Source organism: Gossypium hirsutum, chromosome A06 (genome assembly GCF_007990345.1).
Source record: "Gossypium hirsutum isolate 1008001.06 chromosome A06, Gossypium_hirsutum_v2.1, whole genome shotgun sequence".
In the NCBI taxonomy this organism is placed as follows: Eukaryota; Viridiplantae; Streptophyta; class Magnoliopsida; order Malvales; family Malvaceae; genus Gossypium; species Gossypium hirsutum.
In genome coordinates this window covers 19434389-19450134 of record NC_053429.1, presented here as the reverse complement: position 1 = coordinate 19450134, position 15746 = coordinate 19434389, and the positions used below count along the sequence as shown (strand labels likewise).

Here is a 15746-nt window from a genome sequence, read left to right as displayed (position 1 = left end):
TATTGAACTTCAATATTCCAAGCCCTATTTCTAGCATTACATAATTATATGCTTCATTTAACAACTTAAGGTATTTAACTAATTTAGGTCCATAAGTACAACTAGCATTCATCATATTCAAACCAAGTATCGACTTAGCCAAATGCTAAACTAGAAAGTGCAAAGTGTAATAACCCAAAATTGGGTCTAGTTGGAACAGAGGTTTTGGGACCACAAAATCCGAGATAGAAATAATTATTTTATGATTATTTTGAGGTCTATGATTTTGGGACCACAAAATCCAAGATAGAAATAATTATTTTATGATTATTTTGAGGTCTATGATATGATTGCATGATTGTGTGAAAATTTCGTGAAGAAATTCTATGCATAAAGTGCTCAATTTGAAGTTAGGGACTAAATTGAGTAAGTTGCAAAACTTGCATTCTAGCAGTTTCTAGTGTGAAATTGCTTTGAAATATTAATTAGGAGGTCTTAAATAGAATTTGACTAATTTCTAAGTGATGGAAAAAAATTGGACATGGATGGAATTTTTGAAAGTTTAGTAAGGAAGGGCATTTTGGTCATTTGGTAATTAAAAGAAATAAAAAGGGAAAATAAAGCCAAAATTGACTCATCTTTCTCATGGAGGCCGAAATTAGCATGGGAGAAGCCATGGCTAGGGTTTTCAAGCTTTCCAAGCTCAATAGTAAGTCCGTTCTAACCCCGTTTTTCAAGTTCTTTACGCTTTTAGAATCCCGGTAATTTGATTAAGCTTATTCTAGCAATAATTTAAGCTATGGTTCATATTTGGAAAAATACCCATAGGTGAAATATGTTTATTTTACTGTTTTATAATAAAATATGAGATTTTAAATTATGTTAGACAACTTGTGCTACTCGGTTTTGAGTGAAAACGAGTAAAAGGACTTAATCGGTAAAAATACCTAATAGTCATAAGTATATGTTAGAGTGAGAATTTGATGTTGCCATAGAAGGGAAAAGTGATCAGCATGTCATAAAACATAACAATAAGGGATGAATTTTAATTCCCGAGCCTAGGGGAAAAAGAGTAAAAATGCAAAAGTTTAGGGGCAAAATTGTAATTTTTTCAAAGTTTGAGTTAAGGACTGTTTTGAATAGTACATTAATTAAATAAGTAAAATATGATGTTTTAGATCCCGGAAAACGAGATTTGAACCTAGAATGAGAGAAAAATCGAAAATTGGGAAAATTGGTAAAATAGCCGTTTTAGTATCGAGTAAGTTCATATGTATAATAAGCATTAATTTATGCATGTTTCAATGTAAAATTGATATATTCATTATGATTTCCGAGGTGTTGAAAGTATGTAAGTTGGTATGATAATAATACAGCAATAATGCTGTAATTTATATTTGAAAGTTAAATTTAGTGAATTAATTGAATTATATTAAATTAAATGATTATGGTGCCAAGTTTATGAATTGATTTAAAAATATGTCTATGGTTCATGAAGTGCATTGAATTATCATACATAAATGTGATTTCTATGATTATGGATATTATGGGAAATTGTAAGTTCATATGATTTTTAATAAGGTAATGTGTAATTTAATGTTATTGCCTTGATATTAAATGAGATGTAAGTTTATATGTAAGTAATACATCAATATTACTTGTATTATGATATTTTATAATAATATTGGAAATATGTTTGTGGATAATTACTTGATTGGTGAAATTGTGGGAAAAGAGAGAGAAATCCCGGTTGAACCTTCGGAAAGATTGGATGATACAGATAGTATGTAGCTAGGCCACATGTATGGTGCTGAGTGCACATCATGTGTACAAGAGAGCTACAAGACATTATGATGTAGCTAGGTCGCATGGGTGATACTATGTGTACACCATGTAGATAAGAGAGCTACGGGATATATGTAGCTAGGTCGCATGCGTGGTTCCAGGTGAAGGACACCATGTAGACAAGAGAGCTACGAGATAAATTGGCTAGGTCACATGGGTGGTATTGAGTGTTCACCATGTGTAGAAGAGAGCCGAACTATATGATGGGAGGAGCTATGTGCTGAAACCACCAAGTATCGAGGATTGATCCGAAGTGTTCAACCGGAGACTCTCTATGTATTGCTTTGTGAGTTTTGTGATGAATAAGTGCATGAACTTGATTATGTGAATGATGTGTTCATTAAGTGACCAGGATGTGGTGAGGTTATAAACAAGTAAGTTATACATGAGGATGATTTTATGGTGACCTTGTGATCATGGGCCTATACTTGTGATGTATGAAATGTGGTGAAAATGATTTGTGATATGTATGTTAAAATGAGGTTAATACAAAAAAAGTGTGAAAGAGTGAATTAGCAATAAAACTGTTTTGGACAGTAGCAGTGATGTGATTTTGAAAAATCACCAAAAATAGTATAAATTGAATCAGAGACTGAATTAGATATAAAATTAAATATTAATGAGTCTATTTTTATATAAAAGAAATAGATCAAGAAAAGGAGTTCTATATTTTGAGATATTTATGTTTTTGTGAGACTGGTTCAGAATGATTACGTGATACCCTGTTCTGACTTTGGAAAATCACAAAAATTTGGATACAAATAATTAGAGGCTTAAACTTATATTTTTAAAATCCCTAATGAGTCTATTTTCAATATAAATCAACAAAAACATTATCTGAGTTCTGTACTGTAAGATAATTAATTTTTAGTGAAGAGAGGTCAGAACTGTTAGAAAGTGAAATAGGGGAAATTTTAATGAATAAAATGTACTAATTGGCTAAACGAAAATTTATGAAAATTTTATGGTGGAAAGATATGTGAGTCTAGTTTCAGGGGAAATTTACGAATCTTAATTTGGTGCTTTTTAGCTCGAATTATAAATAAGTAAGTGACTATGACTCGTGTGGAAAGTTTGATGTGAGCATTTATTAGTAAATTGTGAAATCGTACTTACAAGAATGCTATATACATTAAGGATGTGGAATGGAGAGGAGGAGGAAAATAAATATATGTGAACTACATGGAAACTATGGTATATGAAATATTGATATAATGAAATAAATGATATGTGTTTATAAGAAAACAGAAAGAGAATGATATGTATCATGACATGTATATATATATATGACTAGTCTCAATGTAATGCTTGTTGGGTATGGAGTTGAATTGAAATGTTTCAGGCAAACATGTTATTTTGCACATCTGAATTGTGGTATTTTATAAAGATATGATCTAGTTTTAAATATGAATGCTTGATGATTAAGCTGAAGATATTTGGTAAGATGATAATCTTGGTATAAATGTATAAGTGGTACTATAATAAACAAGGTAAAATGAGTATGAGAGACATATGTATGATGACATACAAATGCTATGTTTGTGGTTTAATTGAGAATATTTAATCATTAAATGAATACCATGTTATATGCTTTTGATTTTGTATAAGTGTGTAAGAGATTAAGATTGACCAAAGCTTGGAAAATAGCCTAGGTATATTCCACACAGGCAAAGACACGACCATGTGTCTCAGCCGTGTATGGAACACGACTTTGGGACACGGACGTGTAGAGCCTTAAAGCATGAAATTTTCAAGATTTTTGTAAGTTCTCGGTTTAGTCCCGAACCCTTTCTAAAGTATGTTTTGGGCTTCGTAGACTCAAATAAGGGACTATGTGTAAGTGAATGAACGTTTTGAAATATGAATGGAATTTTATGGTCCGTATTTTAGTTTAATGTTGGTATGTTTGTCTGGTAACGCCTCGTACCTTATCCTGGCCTCGGGTACGGGTAAGGGGTGTTACACAAACACAAACATTACCAAAACCACATCCTTAGTACATACATTATGTAATGCCCCTAACCCGAATCCGTCACCGGAATAGAGTTACGGAGCATTACCGGAGTTACCGATTTATTTATCAGATATTTCATTAATCCGATATCTTTTCTTTTCCACGTTCAAGTCTCGTATTCGAGTCATCCGGATCTTTATAAAGAAATTTGATCGTCGTTTTCATTTATTTCATGTTGTAATACATTCAACTAATGCTCTAAACAAAATTACCATTTTACCCCTAAATTTTTAATTAATGACGATTTCATCTTTAGGTTAAAATAAAATAAAATTCTTGCAATTTAATCTTTATTTCCAGCCGTTATTCTCAAACAAATTGATAACAACCCATGAATTCTATAAAATATCAGAATTTTCCATAATTTCAACACTTTTTAATTTAATCCTTCAAACATGTTTTTCCCTGATCTTGAGCTAAATTAATAATTTCATTCAATTTTGTAATTTTAAATAATAAAATAATCCATTGCATGCAAATTGGGCATTTCAAACATTTTTTTACAAAATTGCCCATAAAATTTTACTTTTATTCAATTTAGTCCATGAGCCTAAAACATGCAAATTAACCATGCTAGCTGAATATTCATACATATTTTCATCCTCCTCCTCTCCATTCCACATCCTTAATTTATATAACATGCAACAAGTAACATTATCAATAATTTCACTATTTACTTATATGTATATTCAAAACTGTCCATTTGCGTCATAGTCACTAAATTATTTATATCTTAAGCTACAGAACTCGAAATTAATATCCACTAATTTTACCTAAAACTAGACTTACATATCTTATTACCATAAAATTTTAATAATTTTTGGTTTAGCCAATAAGTACAGTTTATTCTTTAAAGTTACCCCTGTTCTGCTGTCTGACAGTTCCAACCCTTCTTCACTAAGAATTAATTATCTCATCGTACGAGATTCAGATGATGTTTCCACTTATTTATATTGAAAATAGACTATTTAAGGATTTTAAACATATAAATTTAATCCATTAATTATTTTTCTCCAATTTTTTATGATTTTTCAAAGTCAGAACAGGGGAACCCGAAATCATTTTGACATTGTCTCACAAAATTTATTATATCTCATGATTTACAATTCCATTGCTTACACCGTTTCTTTTATAAGAAACTAGACTCAATAAGCTTTAATTTCATATTTTATTCATCCTATAATTATATTTATACAATTTTTGGTGATTTTTCAAATTTAGACTATATCTGCTGTCCAAAATTGTTTTAGTGCAAAATGTTGATTTTCATTTTTCCCCAAATTTCACAGTTCATACAATTCAGTCCTTACTTAATTAACCCCTCAATTAAGCTAAATTTCTCAATTAATACTTTTCCTAGACATTATAAGTTATTTCATAACTATTGACATTCAGAATTTTCACATAAAACTCTAACTTCAAACTCTTTTACAATTTAGGTCCCAAACATTCACTTTCTATTCAATTTTTTCAATGAAATCAGCATATAAATAATTTAAAGCTCTAATTCCATGCCAAATAATCATATACTTCCAGCACATATTCATAGAAACTTTCAATTTTTTTCATAGAATCAAGAACTAATGAATTCAACAAGTGGACCTAGTTGTAAAAGTCGTAAAAACACAAAAATTTCAAGAAATAATCAAGAATTGAACTTACTTGCAGTAAAAATATGAAAAACCAGCTTAAGGGAACTCTTCCATGGTGTTTTTGCTGATGAGAATGCAGAAAAATAAAGAGAAATCTGGATAATTCCACTTTAGTCCTAGCTTTATTAAGTAAATTTTGCAATTTTCTAATTTTGCCCTTAATTCCCCTTATTTTCTTGCTGATTTCATGCCCTTGCTGTCCAGCCCAAATAGACCTTGGGTCTATTTACCTTTTAAACCCTCTTTCTTTTATCATTTAAGCTATTTTATCATTTCCCACAATTTTACATTTGATACAATTTAGTCCTTTTTGTTCAATTAGCTATTAGTACTTTAAAATTTCTTGACGAAACTTTAAAACTAACTTATTAACACTCCATAAATATTTATAAAAATATTTATGGCTCGATTTAAAATTTCTGAGGTCTCGATACCTCGTTTTCGATTCTGATTATTTTAATATATATATTTTTTAGTACACTATTCACTATTTCAAAATTTTTCCTAACTTCACATTTAACTTATACTCACTAAATTAATAATATTTCTTACTCATTTTTTGGATTTAGTGATCTCGAATCACTGTTCTGACACCACTGAAAATTAGGTTGTTACACATTATTTTAACAATCCAAATGACATATTTAACATTATAGATAAAATGAGCGTACCTCTATCGATTTGATGATAGTGTGAGCTTCTCTCTAATCTGACTTGGGAGTTCTGCAAGGTGATGATCTACAAGGGAAGGAAACAACTAGAGTTAGCATATAAAATGCTTAATAAGTTCAATTGAAAAAATATTATACTTACCTTGTTCTTATTTAAGCATAAAAGAAAACTTTAGTTTTGCATAATGTTGGCTAGTACAAGGCATTCAAACATCAACAATGTGAGCTTAAACAATGTACAAGATCATCAAATGTTACATGTAACTTCAGCATACCAATTTATATTACTTTCTTATACTTATCACAATGGCATGTTCAATTAACAAATCATAAATCTATATCAAGCATACATGGACCGTCAAATTATAGTAACTTGAATCATATCAAACATTCAATATTGTTTTAAGCATTTCTCAAGTCTCAAATGAGCTTACAAAAGCTCTAAATTTGACTCAGGAATGAACAAGGACCAAATTTAAAAATTTTCAAAAAGTAAGGCAATTTTTGAAACAAAGGTCACACGACTGTGTGCCCAGGCCATGTAAAAAAATGTGATCGTGTAAAACTTGAGTCGGACGACTGTGTATCTAGGCCGTGTAACTCATTGAGGCCATGTGGGTTAAAACTCATATTTTTCTACAAAATTCACATGACCGTGTGGTTAGGTCATGTAACCCACTGAGATTGTGTGAAAAACTAAATGACCAAATCTACAGTACTCACACAGACATGTGGCCAGCCTATATGACAATCAGGAATCGTGTGCTTCTAAAGCTTCCTATTTTCTAGTGGAGACACAATCGTGTCACCAGCCTGTGTGTGACATGCGACCATGCGGACAAGTCGTGTGATACAAAATATGTCATTTGGTGCATGCTTCAATTTTCAACCTAAAAAGACAACTTCAAAATACAATTTAGCCAATGGTAAACATGTTCAGAACAATCCAAAAACATACCATATCAACCCCATAATCATCTAATCAATATGCCCCAAGGGTACCATCACATATCATGAATCAACTCAAATAATTAATCCCAACTCATGCCAATTTAGATTATAACAACATATATGCACTATATGCAATCAAAACATCAAATTCCAACCACCTATAAATGGCCATATTACCAAAACCAACAATGTACAAGTTTGGCATCAATTCCACAACAAAGACTTATATGTACCTCATATCATTTCCATATTAATGTCTAACCTGAATTCTGAACGTCACATTAGCCATCGAGGTGACTCTCCATTTAAAACTTTCAAACCACACCAACCAACCATACACACCACACGTTTGCAGAATATTTCATACAAGAATTAGTCCTAAGTGCATGCTTTTCTAAATTAATTATTTCATTCACACAATCAGAAGGTATAGTACCTTAATTCTTGGTGGTCTCCCTTAGCTGCAAAAAAATTGTTAGTTCATTTGATTATCATCACATTAAACTAGTAATAAAACCATCCAAACAAACAATCAAACAAACAATTAAAACATTCAAATCCCCCAAAAAAATTAAACATTCTGAAATGTTTGTTTACAACCCGTTGAAAATTTATTTAAAAAAGTCTAAGTCTAATTCTAGTACTAAACCCTTGGACCGACCCACATTTCCTTCACTTCAGAGTTTAAAAGCTCAACACACATACTCTAAAAAAATGCCTTGCGATGATGGATCATCGATTTGCCACCTTTCTCACTAACCTGCGAACTATTTATCTGTAAAGTAAAGTAAGGAGTGCAAGCTTGGTAAAGCTCAGTGAGTGCACAAAGAATTGCCACAATTCGACATAAAATCCGTAGTTGAAAGAAAATATACTAAATCATGCAACCATGGCATAGTATCAAACATATCACAAAGTAAACACAATGATATATTGGCATAATGTGACATGGAACATATATATAATCAATAATGCATTGGATAAACAGATCTCTAGACACTCTTCATGACTCATAAAGTTATACGTTATCTCCATATAAGTATAGCATGAATGTTCACACTCTCCAAACACACTATGCTATTTACGGCGAATGGAGCTATGCTCGACATTCCCTTATCTCTCGAATGCTATATCCAGGCCACAATGCCCTAACACATAATAAAAATGGTTAGTACTCACAATCCTATGGCATGCCAATGATATCCAATGGTTCCAAATAATCACAATGCCAACATATCTATTTATATACATTTTTACTCACTATTTATACAAACTTTCACTTGTTAACAACAATTTCTCAACACTTTTAATGCACTCTCAAATGCTATCACAATTGCTCAAAAGAGCCATAATCATATTAAATTATTTAAGTGCGCATAAAACCAACAAGCACTTATCAATCATTTTCATTTACACATAACACATGCTTAATATTTCACATGATTCACATATCAGGATAAACAAGCATCGAATTTAATAGTACGTAAATCAAGTAAGAATACTTACTCTCGAAGCTTAGATTAGGTGATTAGACTAACCTAATCTCCTATTCAACCTTAGGAATCGTGCCTAAGATCCGCAATCCCAATCACTCGCCTAGTCGATACCTTACGCATAACAATCTCGAGCAAGCTTTTCTTTCCCTTTCACCTTGCTCGTAGAAGCTCCCGACGAGTCTGACACTTTGCATTCACATTAAGTACATTACAAACACATTATTAACATCGTTAAACTAAAAAAAATAGCAAAATCACCACTCAGCTCACTTTTCTTGTACTGAAAATCAACTTATTTTGTCGAAACATGAGGTTTCCTGACTCAATTTTTGTTCTTAAACTTTAATTAAGTTTCTAAACATCCTATTTAACCTATTATTACTAAGATAAACCTTTAATTTTACCTAATCTTATGAATTTAAAATTTTAAAAAATAAAGCTTGTATGAACATATAAAAAGGGAGAAATTTGAAATTCATTAAAATTGATTATTGATCTATCAAATTGAGTTCAAATACCTTTTATTTAGTTAAAAATAGATTAGAAATATAAAAAAAAGGTTTACTCATTATTTCAAATTTCACCATTGTTGAACCGAAATTTGATTAAAAAGCTTTAAATATTAAAAACTCTCAATGCACTCAGTTAAATTCTGAATTAGAAAAACAAAAACCTTAATCTAATTATAATAAGTCAAGAAATTACCTCATTTTGAAGAAAACAACAAGTTGTGGAGCTAATTTGAAGTTGAACGTGAAAAGAATAATGACGAATTTGATGAGGGTTTAATAATTTTTCTTTAAAATTGGAAGGTGTTGAGGTGTTTGGATAGTTAGGAAATAACCAATGACTAGTTAATTTTGAGAGAAAAATCATTTGAATTTGGGAAATTTTTTTGAATGTGAAGGTAAATGGGAGGGAAGGGATGTGGGGGTTTTAAGTAAGGAAGATGAGCAGTTTTTTTTAAAAAAGAAGAAAAATTGCCTTTTAAAAACACCCATTTTCCCCTTGTTTTTCAAATCAGTCCTTAGTATAATTAAAACACATTCTTCCTCAATTATTTCCAAACCCAATTTTATTTTTAAAGTTCGTTTTAAGTTATTTAATAACCGATCATGTAACACCCCAAACTCGGCCTAGACGTTATGGCCGAAACTAGCGATGTCGCATGATAGTGTGTTTGGAAACTGTAGCTTATGTTGAATAACCGTAACTTAGCTTAAAACATTTTCCGTTTAGAACTCGTCATTATCTTTTATTCATTTCCAAAGTCATGGTTTTGATTTAGTCATTAGTTTTCAAAACATTATACGTTGCAGAAGCTTTTTAAAACAGTTTGTGTCCTTATAGGTATTTTGCTAAAACACAGTGTTTTACCTACCTCTAGCAGATATAAAATATAAAGTAGTATAAAATCCAAGTTTAAAGAAAAAATCCATAGAGGCTATTATTACAGTAAAATACCCCAAATAAAACTTTAAAAATCTAATTAAGTACGAAACAGTGTAAAAAGGGGGTCGTGTGGCCATCGCTGAGTCCTTTGCCGCTTCGATCTGTCTAAGTATGGGGATTACCTGTACAGATAAAACAAAAGGGTAAGTTTACAAAAACTTCGTGTGTAATTCCTATATAAACAAGCAGACAAAAAGCAATCATAGTCTGGGCCTAAGCATATTTCAGTAACAGTTTCAGTTTCAGTTAGGGCCTTAGCCCATTACAATAAAGAAGCAATCATGCATTTGGGCCTTGGCCCATTATAGTATCAATATTCAGTACAGTAACAGATATAAAGTATCAAATCCTACCCAGCCAGCCTCTACACTCCAACTACATCCAACCCTATACTCCACGTGGGGATATAATCAACCCACCCATCCCTACACTCCAAAAAGTACCGAATTCGGCAATAAACAATAGTTTGCAGCTGAGCTGCCAGTAAATTAGGCTCGAGGCCTTTCATTACACTTTCTCCGAATAATATAAACCCCCAACCCAATTCAATGAATATACAGATATGACATACTATAACATGATATCATAAATGTAGTCAGAGCATACAGTATTAAATCAATGAAACATCATCATATTTTCTTCATATCAGTCATACAGTCATTTCAATCAATGAGGGGTCTAAGTAAGCTTACCGACCCTACAGTAGCTCCACAGTCGACTCGGGCGACGTATGTAACTTTAGCAGTCAAACAGTGAAAATGGGCCCACAAGCCCATGTTGTTTTCCCATGTGGGCCTACACGCTTGTGTGGCCCACACAGCCCAAAATGGCCTTGGACGTGTGGATCACATGACCTGACCCAAAAATTCCACACGCCGGTGTGGTTCACCTGTGTGGGCCTACACGGCCCAATACGGTCCGGCCTATGTATCGCACACGGCCAGCCTTGTTGATCACAAGCCCGTGTTCGGTTACACAGCCTATCACACGGGCGGTCGCACGTCCTTGTAGAGTCGACAACCACACTTTTCGACTTTTCACCAATTTCCATCTACCATGTTGTGGTTACACACCTGATTTCATTTTGAAGTTAAACCACACTCCGAGTACTCCAAACCTAGATTCAACCCAAAACATCATTTAATCAACTACTTAACTCATTATTCAATCAAAGCCTAACGAAGTTAAAAATCGATCAAAAATCAGGCCCCCTTATCAAAAACAACTGAAATCGCTCCCTTAGTTTCTTGAAGATGCACCAACCCACCCTTGGTCTCCACCTAAAACGAGAGACACAAAACCTTTTTGTTAAACCTTTAATCACATTTCACATTGAATTTCAATTCAACCATACTTACTGATCAAGCACAACCGACTGTTGTTAGACGAGAACCCCAGTTGAAAAGAAGCAGAGAAAGAAAGTGTAAAGGAAGAGTTGAAAATCCCTTGCAAACTATCGACAAAGCAGAGTGCGATCTAGCAACACAAGAGCAAACGAATCGAAAAGGGGAACTAATGACAAAATAGGCAAAACAGAGGAGGTGACTGTGAGAAAAAGAAAAAGAAAAACGATGGAAAGGGAAGTAAAAAAACCTGAAAAGGAACAAAAGATGTAGCAGAAATTCACCTAGCAAAAATAGGCAAAGGGAAATAAAAAGGTAGAGAAAAGAGGAAAAAAAAAGGAGAGTTTCAGTAGCAACAAGGAGAAGCAATCACCAATAGAAAAAGGAAGGGATTTCGGCAGTAAGAGGATTTGAGAAGAACAAGACGGCGGCAAGTAGAGAAAAGACTACAAAAATTCGGCAGAGAAAAACCAAAGGTAAAAAAAAAGAAAACTATTAGAAAATTGAGAAGGTGAGAGAGAGTACCTGAACTTTCCACCACCAAATTTGGTTATTTTCAAACTCCTCCATCCATATTTTTCTCCCCATATCCTTTAATCCACTCCCCAAATTGTCCACCAAAAACTACTCAACAACTAAATTCAAACCTCACTCAAACACTACAGAATTTTGGTCAAACTACAACATTCACACGGCACCAGCAACAAAAATAAATCCCCTTGATCGTGTAGAGATTTGAACTCCAAACCTCCACCCTCTTAACACTCAACTTAACCACTAAACCAGCAGGCCCTTTCTGACATATTTTACCAACATTTATTAATAAGCCTACTGATTAAAGATAGGGGTTTATTCATTTAAAAACAAAAATTTTCCCAAGCTAAGGCTTGAACTTGAGACCTCACACACATACCTAGAACACTTAACCACTAAAGTAGATACATATTTGTGTCACAAACATACGAAAATAAATATATAAGAGATTTTTGGGGTGTTACAACTCTACACCTAAAGAAAACTTCGGCCTCAAACTTTACCTGATCAGAACAGATAAGGATACTACTATCACATCGCATCTTCCGGATCCCACGTGGCCTCCTTAGTGCTATGATTACGCCAAAGAAACTTAACCAGTGGGATGGATTTTCTTCTTAGAACCTTTACCTCATGATCCAAAATTTGAACTAGCTCCTCTTCAAAGGTCAAATTTGGCCTAATGGAAACACAAAAATTTATATACTTTTTCATATCTAACTTTACTTAAATTCATGCAAATCCGAGTAAATTCTTGTCAAAAAATAATTAAATATTATAAAATAATTAAAATGTGTTAAAAATTTAAACAAGATGATTTTAGTTAATTTTATACTTAATTTTGATTAATTTTGACTATTTTCGACAGATTCGCTCAAAGGGCGAAAATTGGCTCGGCTGACACTGCTGAAATCACAAAATCGAGATGCAATTTAAAGTTTCGAGGCACTTTAATTTCCAGCCTAAGATGATCCAAAAATGTGTATTAATTCATAATTTAATTAATTTTAATTTATTCCCCATTTGATTTGGGTTAAATAAATTATTTTTAATTAATTATGGAGAAAGAGTCCAGTTGAACCACACCGATCGAACCATATTGAGTGAACCGAACCAGCCACTAAATGGGCAGCCTAGAACCATCCATAGGCTGACCCAAATCAGAATTTTAGCTGATTAAATATGCTTGCAAAAAGGCCCTTGAAGAACTTTCAAAATGCATGCAAACCCCTCCATTACTTGTGGCTTTATGAAATTGCCCCAAGCCTAAAATAGCAAAGTTGAAACTCTCAACTTTTCCATGTGTGTGGCCAGCCAAGGGAGGTCTTTTAGGCTAATTCTTTTTGCTATTTCTAGCTGCCATACTCAGCAATAAAATCCACCCCTTGCTGATCATTCAAGCCATCCCTCATTCTACAACATTCTCTCATTCTCTCTTCTCCTCTCTCACTTTTTCTCTCATTTTTTTCATCCCATTTCCCTTATTGTTCAAGTGTCAATTTCTTCTCTTGGGAAAGAGGCTCTCATCAGCCATTTTGGAGCAGCAATTAAATGTTCATAAGCCACCTTGATAGTCGAGGGCAACGAAGAACGAAGAACGGAGCAACTAGTCAAGCCACGGAGAAACATTGGATTTGCTTCTTGTTCCCTATCTCTCTAATTTTTGTTGTTGTTTTGATGAACATGTTTATGAATATTTATGCTATTGAAATGGTTATTTTAATCAATTTAGCTTAAACTTAAGTTTGTGTTGGGTTGATTATATTCTGCCTGCTTGAATTGTTAAAATCGTGTTTATGTTGTTATAGACCTTGGTAAGATGCTTGATTAAGTAAAATCATGCCTAAGTTATTCTTGCGTTACGACTGTGAGGTAGCTAATAAATTAATTATTTAAATGGATTGCAATTGTAATTAATTGACACAGTACTTAATCAGTGCATGTTTATTCTTCTAAGGTAGTTGAAGGTTAAATTAGCAATGTATCTGGCGATATTATTGCCTTGCATAACTTGCAAGATTATTGTGATTAAATTGTTTCAAGGTAGGGATGCCTTGTTACTTCACATAGTCTTTTATATGCTTATTAGATTAATTAATCGTTTGAATTGACATAAGGATATGCAAGAGATTAGTTTAGTTTAATGAGTATGTATGTGCAATAGCATGTTTGCTTACTAGAATCTGTTTAGCCGATTGAATTGACATAGGGATATGTCAAAAGATGAATGGATTTTTGTATGTAAGTTTGTTCATAAGTTAGCAAATTACCGGGTTGCTGTGAATTTATTCGTAACCATATAAACATGAGTTTAATAATTCTAAGTTAAAGAAATATAATTAATCCAACACAAGTATGTTACATTGATTAAATCTTATTTGAAATCGTGCATTAGAACTCCTTTGTTTAATTTTAATTATTTATTTAGTTTTTAAATAGTTTTTGACCATCTTTTAAAACCAAATTATTTTTACCTCACCAAAGTGTTCTACAATTAATTTCATAAATAATTCTTTTTACAGTCCCCGTGGGTACGATAACTCAACATTTACTTGTCACTTTATTACTTGTTGCGATTGTGTACACTTGAACATTTCCGTCGTTCCAAGTTTTTGGCGCCATTGCCGGGGACTATTTTAAAAAAAAGTCATTATTTGTGAATATGTTAGTTTTACATTTTGGTTTATTTTTCTGTTTAATTTTTAACTTTATTAATTTTTCTTTGATAATTTCAGGTGTTTATGAGTATTGACTAGATTATTGACTTACTTCTTGTAGACCCTGAGATAGAACAAACCTTTCAATAGCGAAGAAGACAAATGAACCAGAGAAGGACTGAAAGAATGAATTCGAGAATATGGATCAAGGAAACGAGCAAACCTTGCTCAAAATCCTATTCTTATTGCTGATGATAGGGATAGGGCCTTAAGACAATATGTTGTGCCAGTATTTAACGATCTTAATCTAAGAATTAGGAGACCCAAAATCGAGGCACAACAGTTCGAGCTGAAGCCAGTCATGTTCTAGATGCTTCAGACGGTGGGCCAATTCAGTGGAATGCCTACTAAAGATCCTTATCTTCACCTAAGACTATTTATAGAGGTGAGCGACTCTTTCAAATTAGCTGAAGTTCCCGAAGATGCATTACGATTGAAGCTGTTCCCGTACTCACTAAGGGACAGAGCTCGAACCTGGTTGAATTCATTGCCACCAAACTCAATTTCTACATGGCAAGAGTTAGCCGAAAGATTCCTTATGAAGTATTTCTCACCAAGCAAGAACGCTAAATTGAGGAACAAGATCACTGCCTTCCAACAAATGGATGATGAGTCCTTGTATGAGGCATGGGAACGATACAAAAAACTATTACGGAAATGCCATCACCATGGAATCCTGTATTCCATCCAACTTGGGACATTTTATAATGGTCTCAATGCTCACACGATGATGGTAGTGGACGTTTCTGCTAACGGTGCTCTCCTTTCTAAGTCTTATAATGAGGTTTACGAAATCATTGAGAGGATCGCCAGTAATAATTATCAATGGCCAACCAATCGAGCTGCGTCAGGAAGACGAGTTGTTGGAATACATGAAGTGGACACTCTCACTTCATTTGCATATCAGGTATCTTCAATCTCTTCAATGCTTAAGAATCTTACCACTAATGGGTCTAACAATTTTGCAACCCAACCACCTCACTAATTTGAGAGTATAGCCTATGTTTATTGTGGGGAAGGAATTTGTTTAAAGAATGTCCATCAAACCCCGAATCCGTATACTACATGGGTAACTAGAACCAAAATCAAGGA

General features: G+C 33.1%; 1 non-coding gene across 1 annotated transcript; it reads right to left on the bottom strand.

The window, feature by feature from the left end:
- Positions 1–15222: 15222 nt before the first annotated feature.
- Positions 15223–15329, bottom strand: LOC121231624 (small nucleolar RNA R71). The gene has a single exon (XR_005929680.1). It is a non-coding gene; the product is annotated as a small nucleolar RNA R71 (small nucleolar RNA).
- Between the last annotated feature and the right edge of the window lie 417 nt (positions 15330–15746).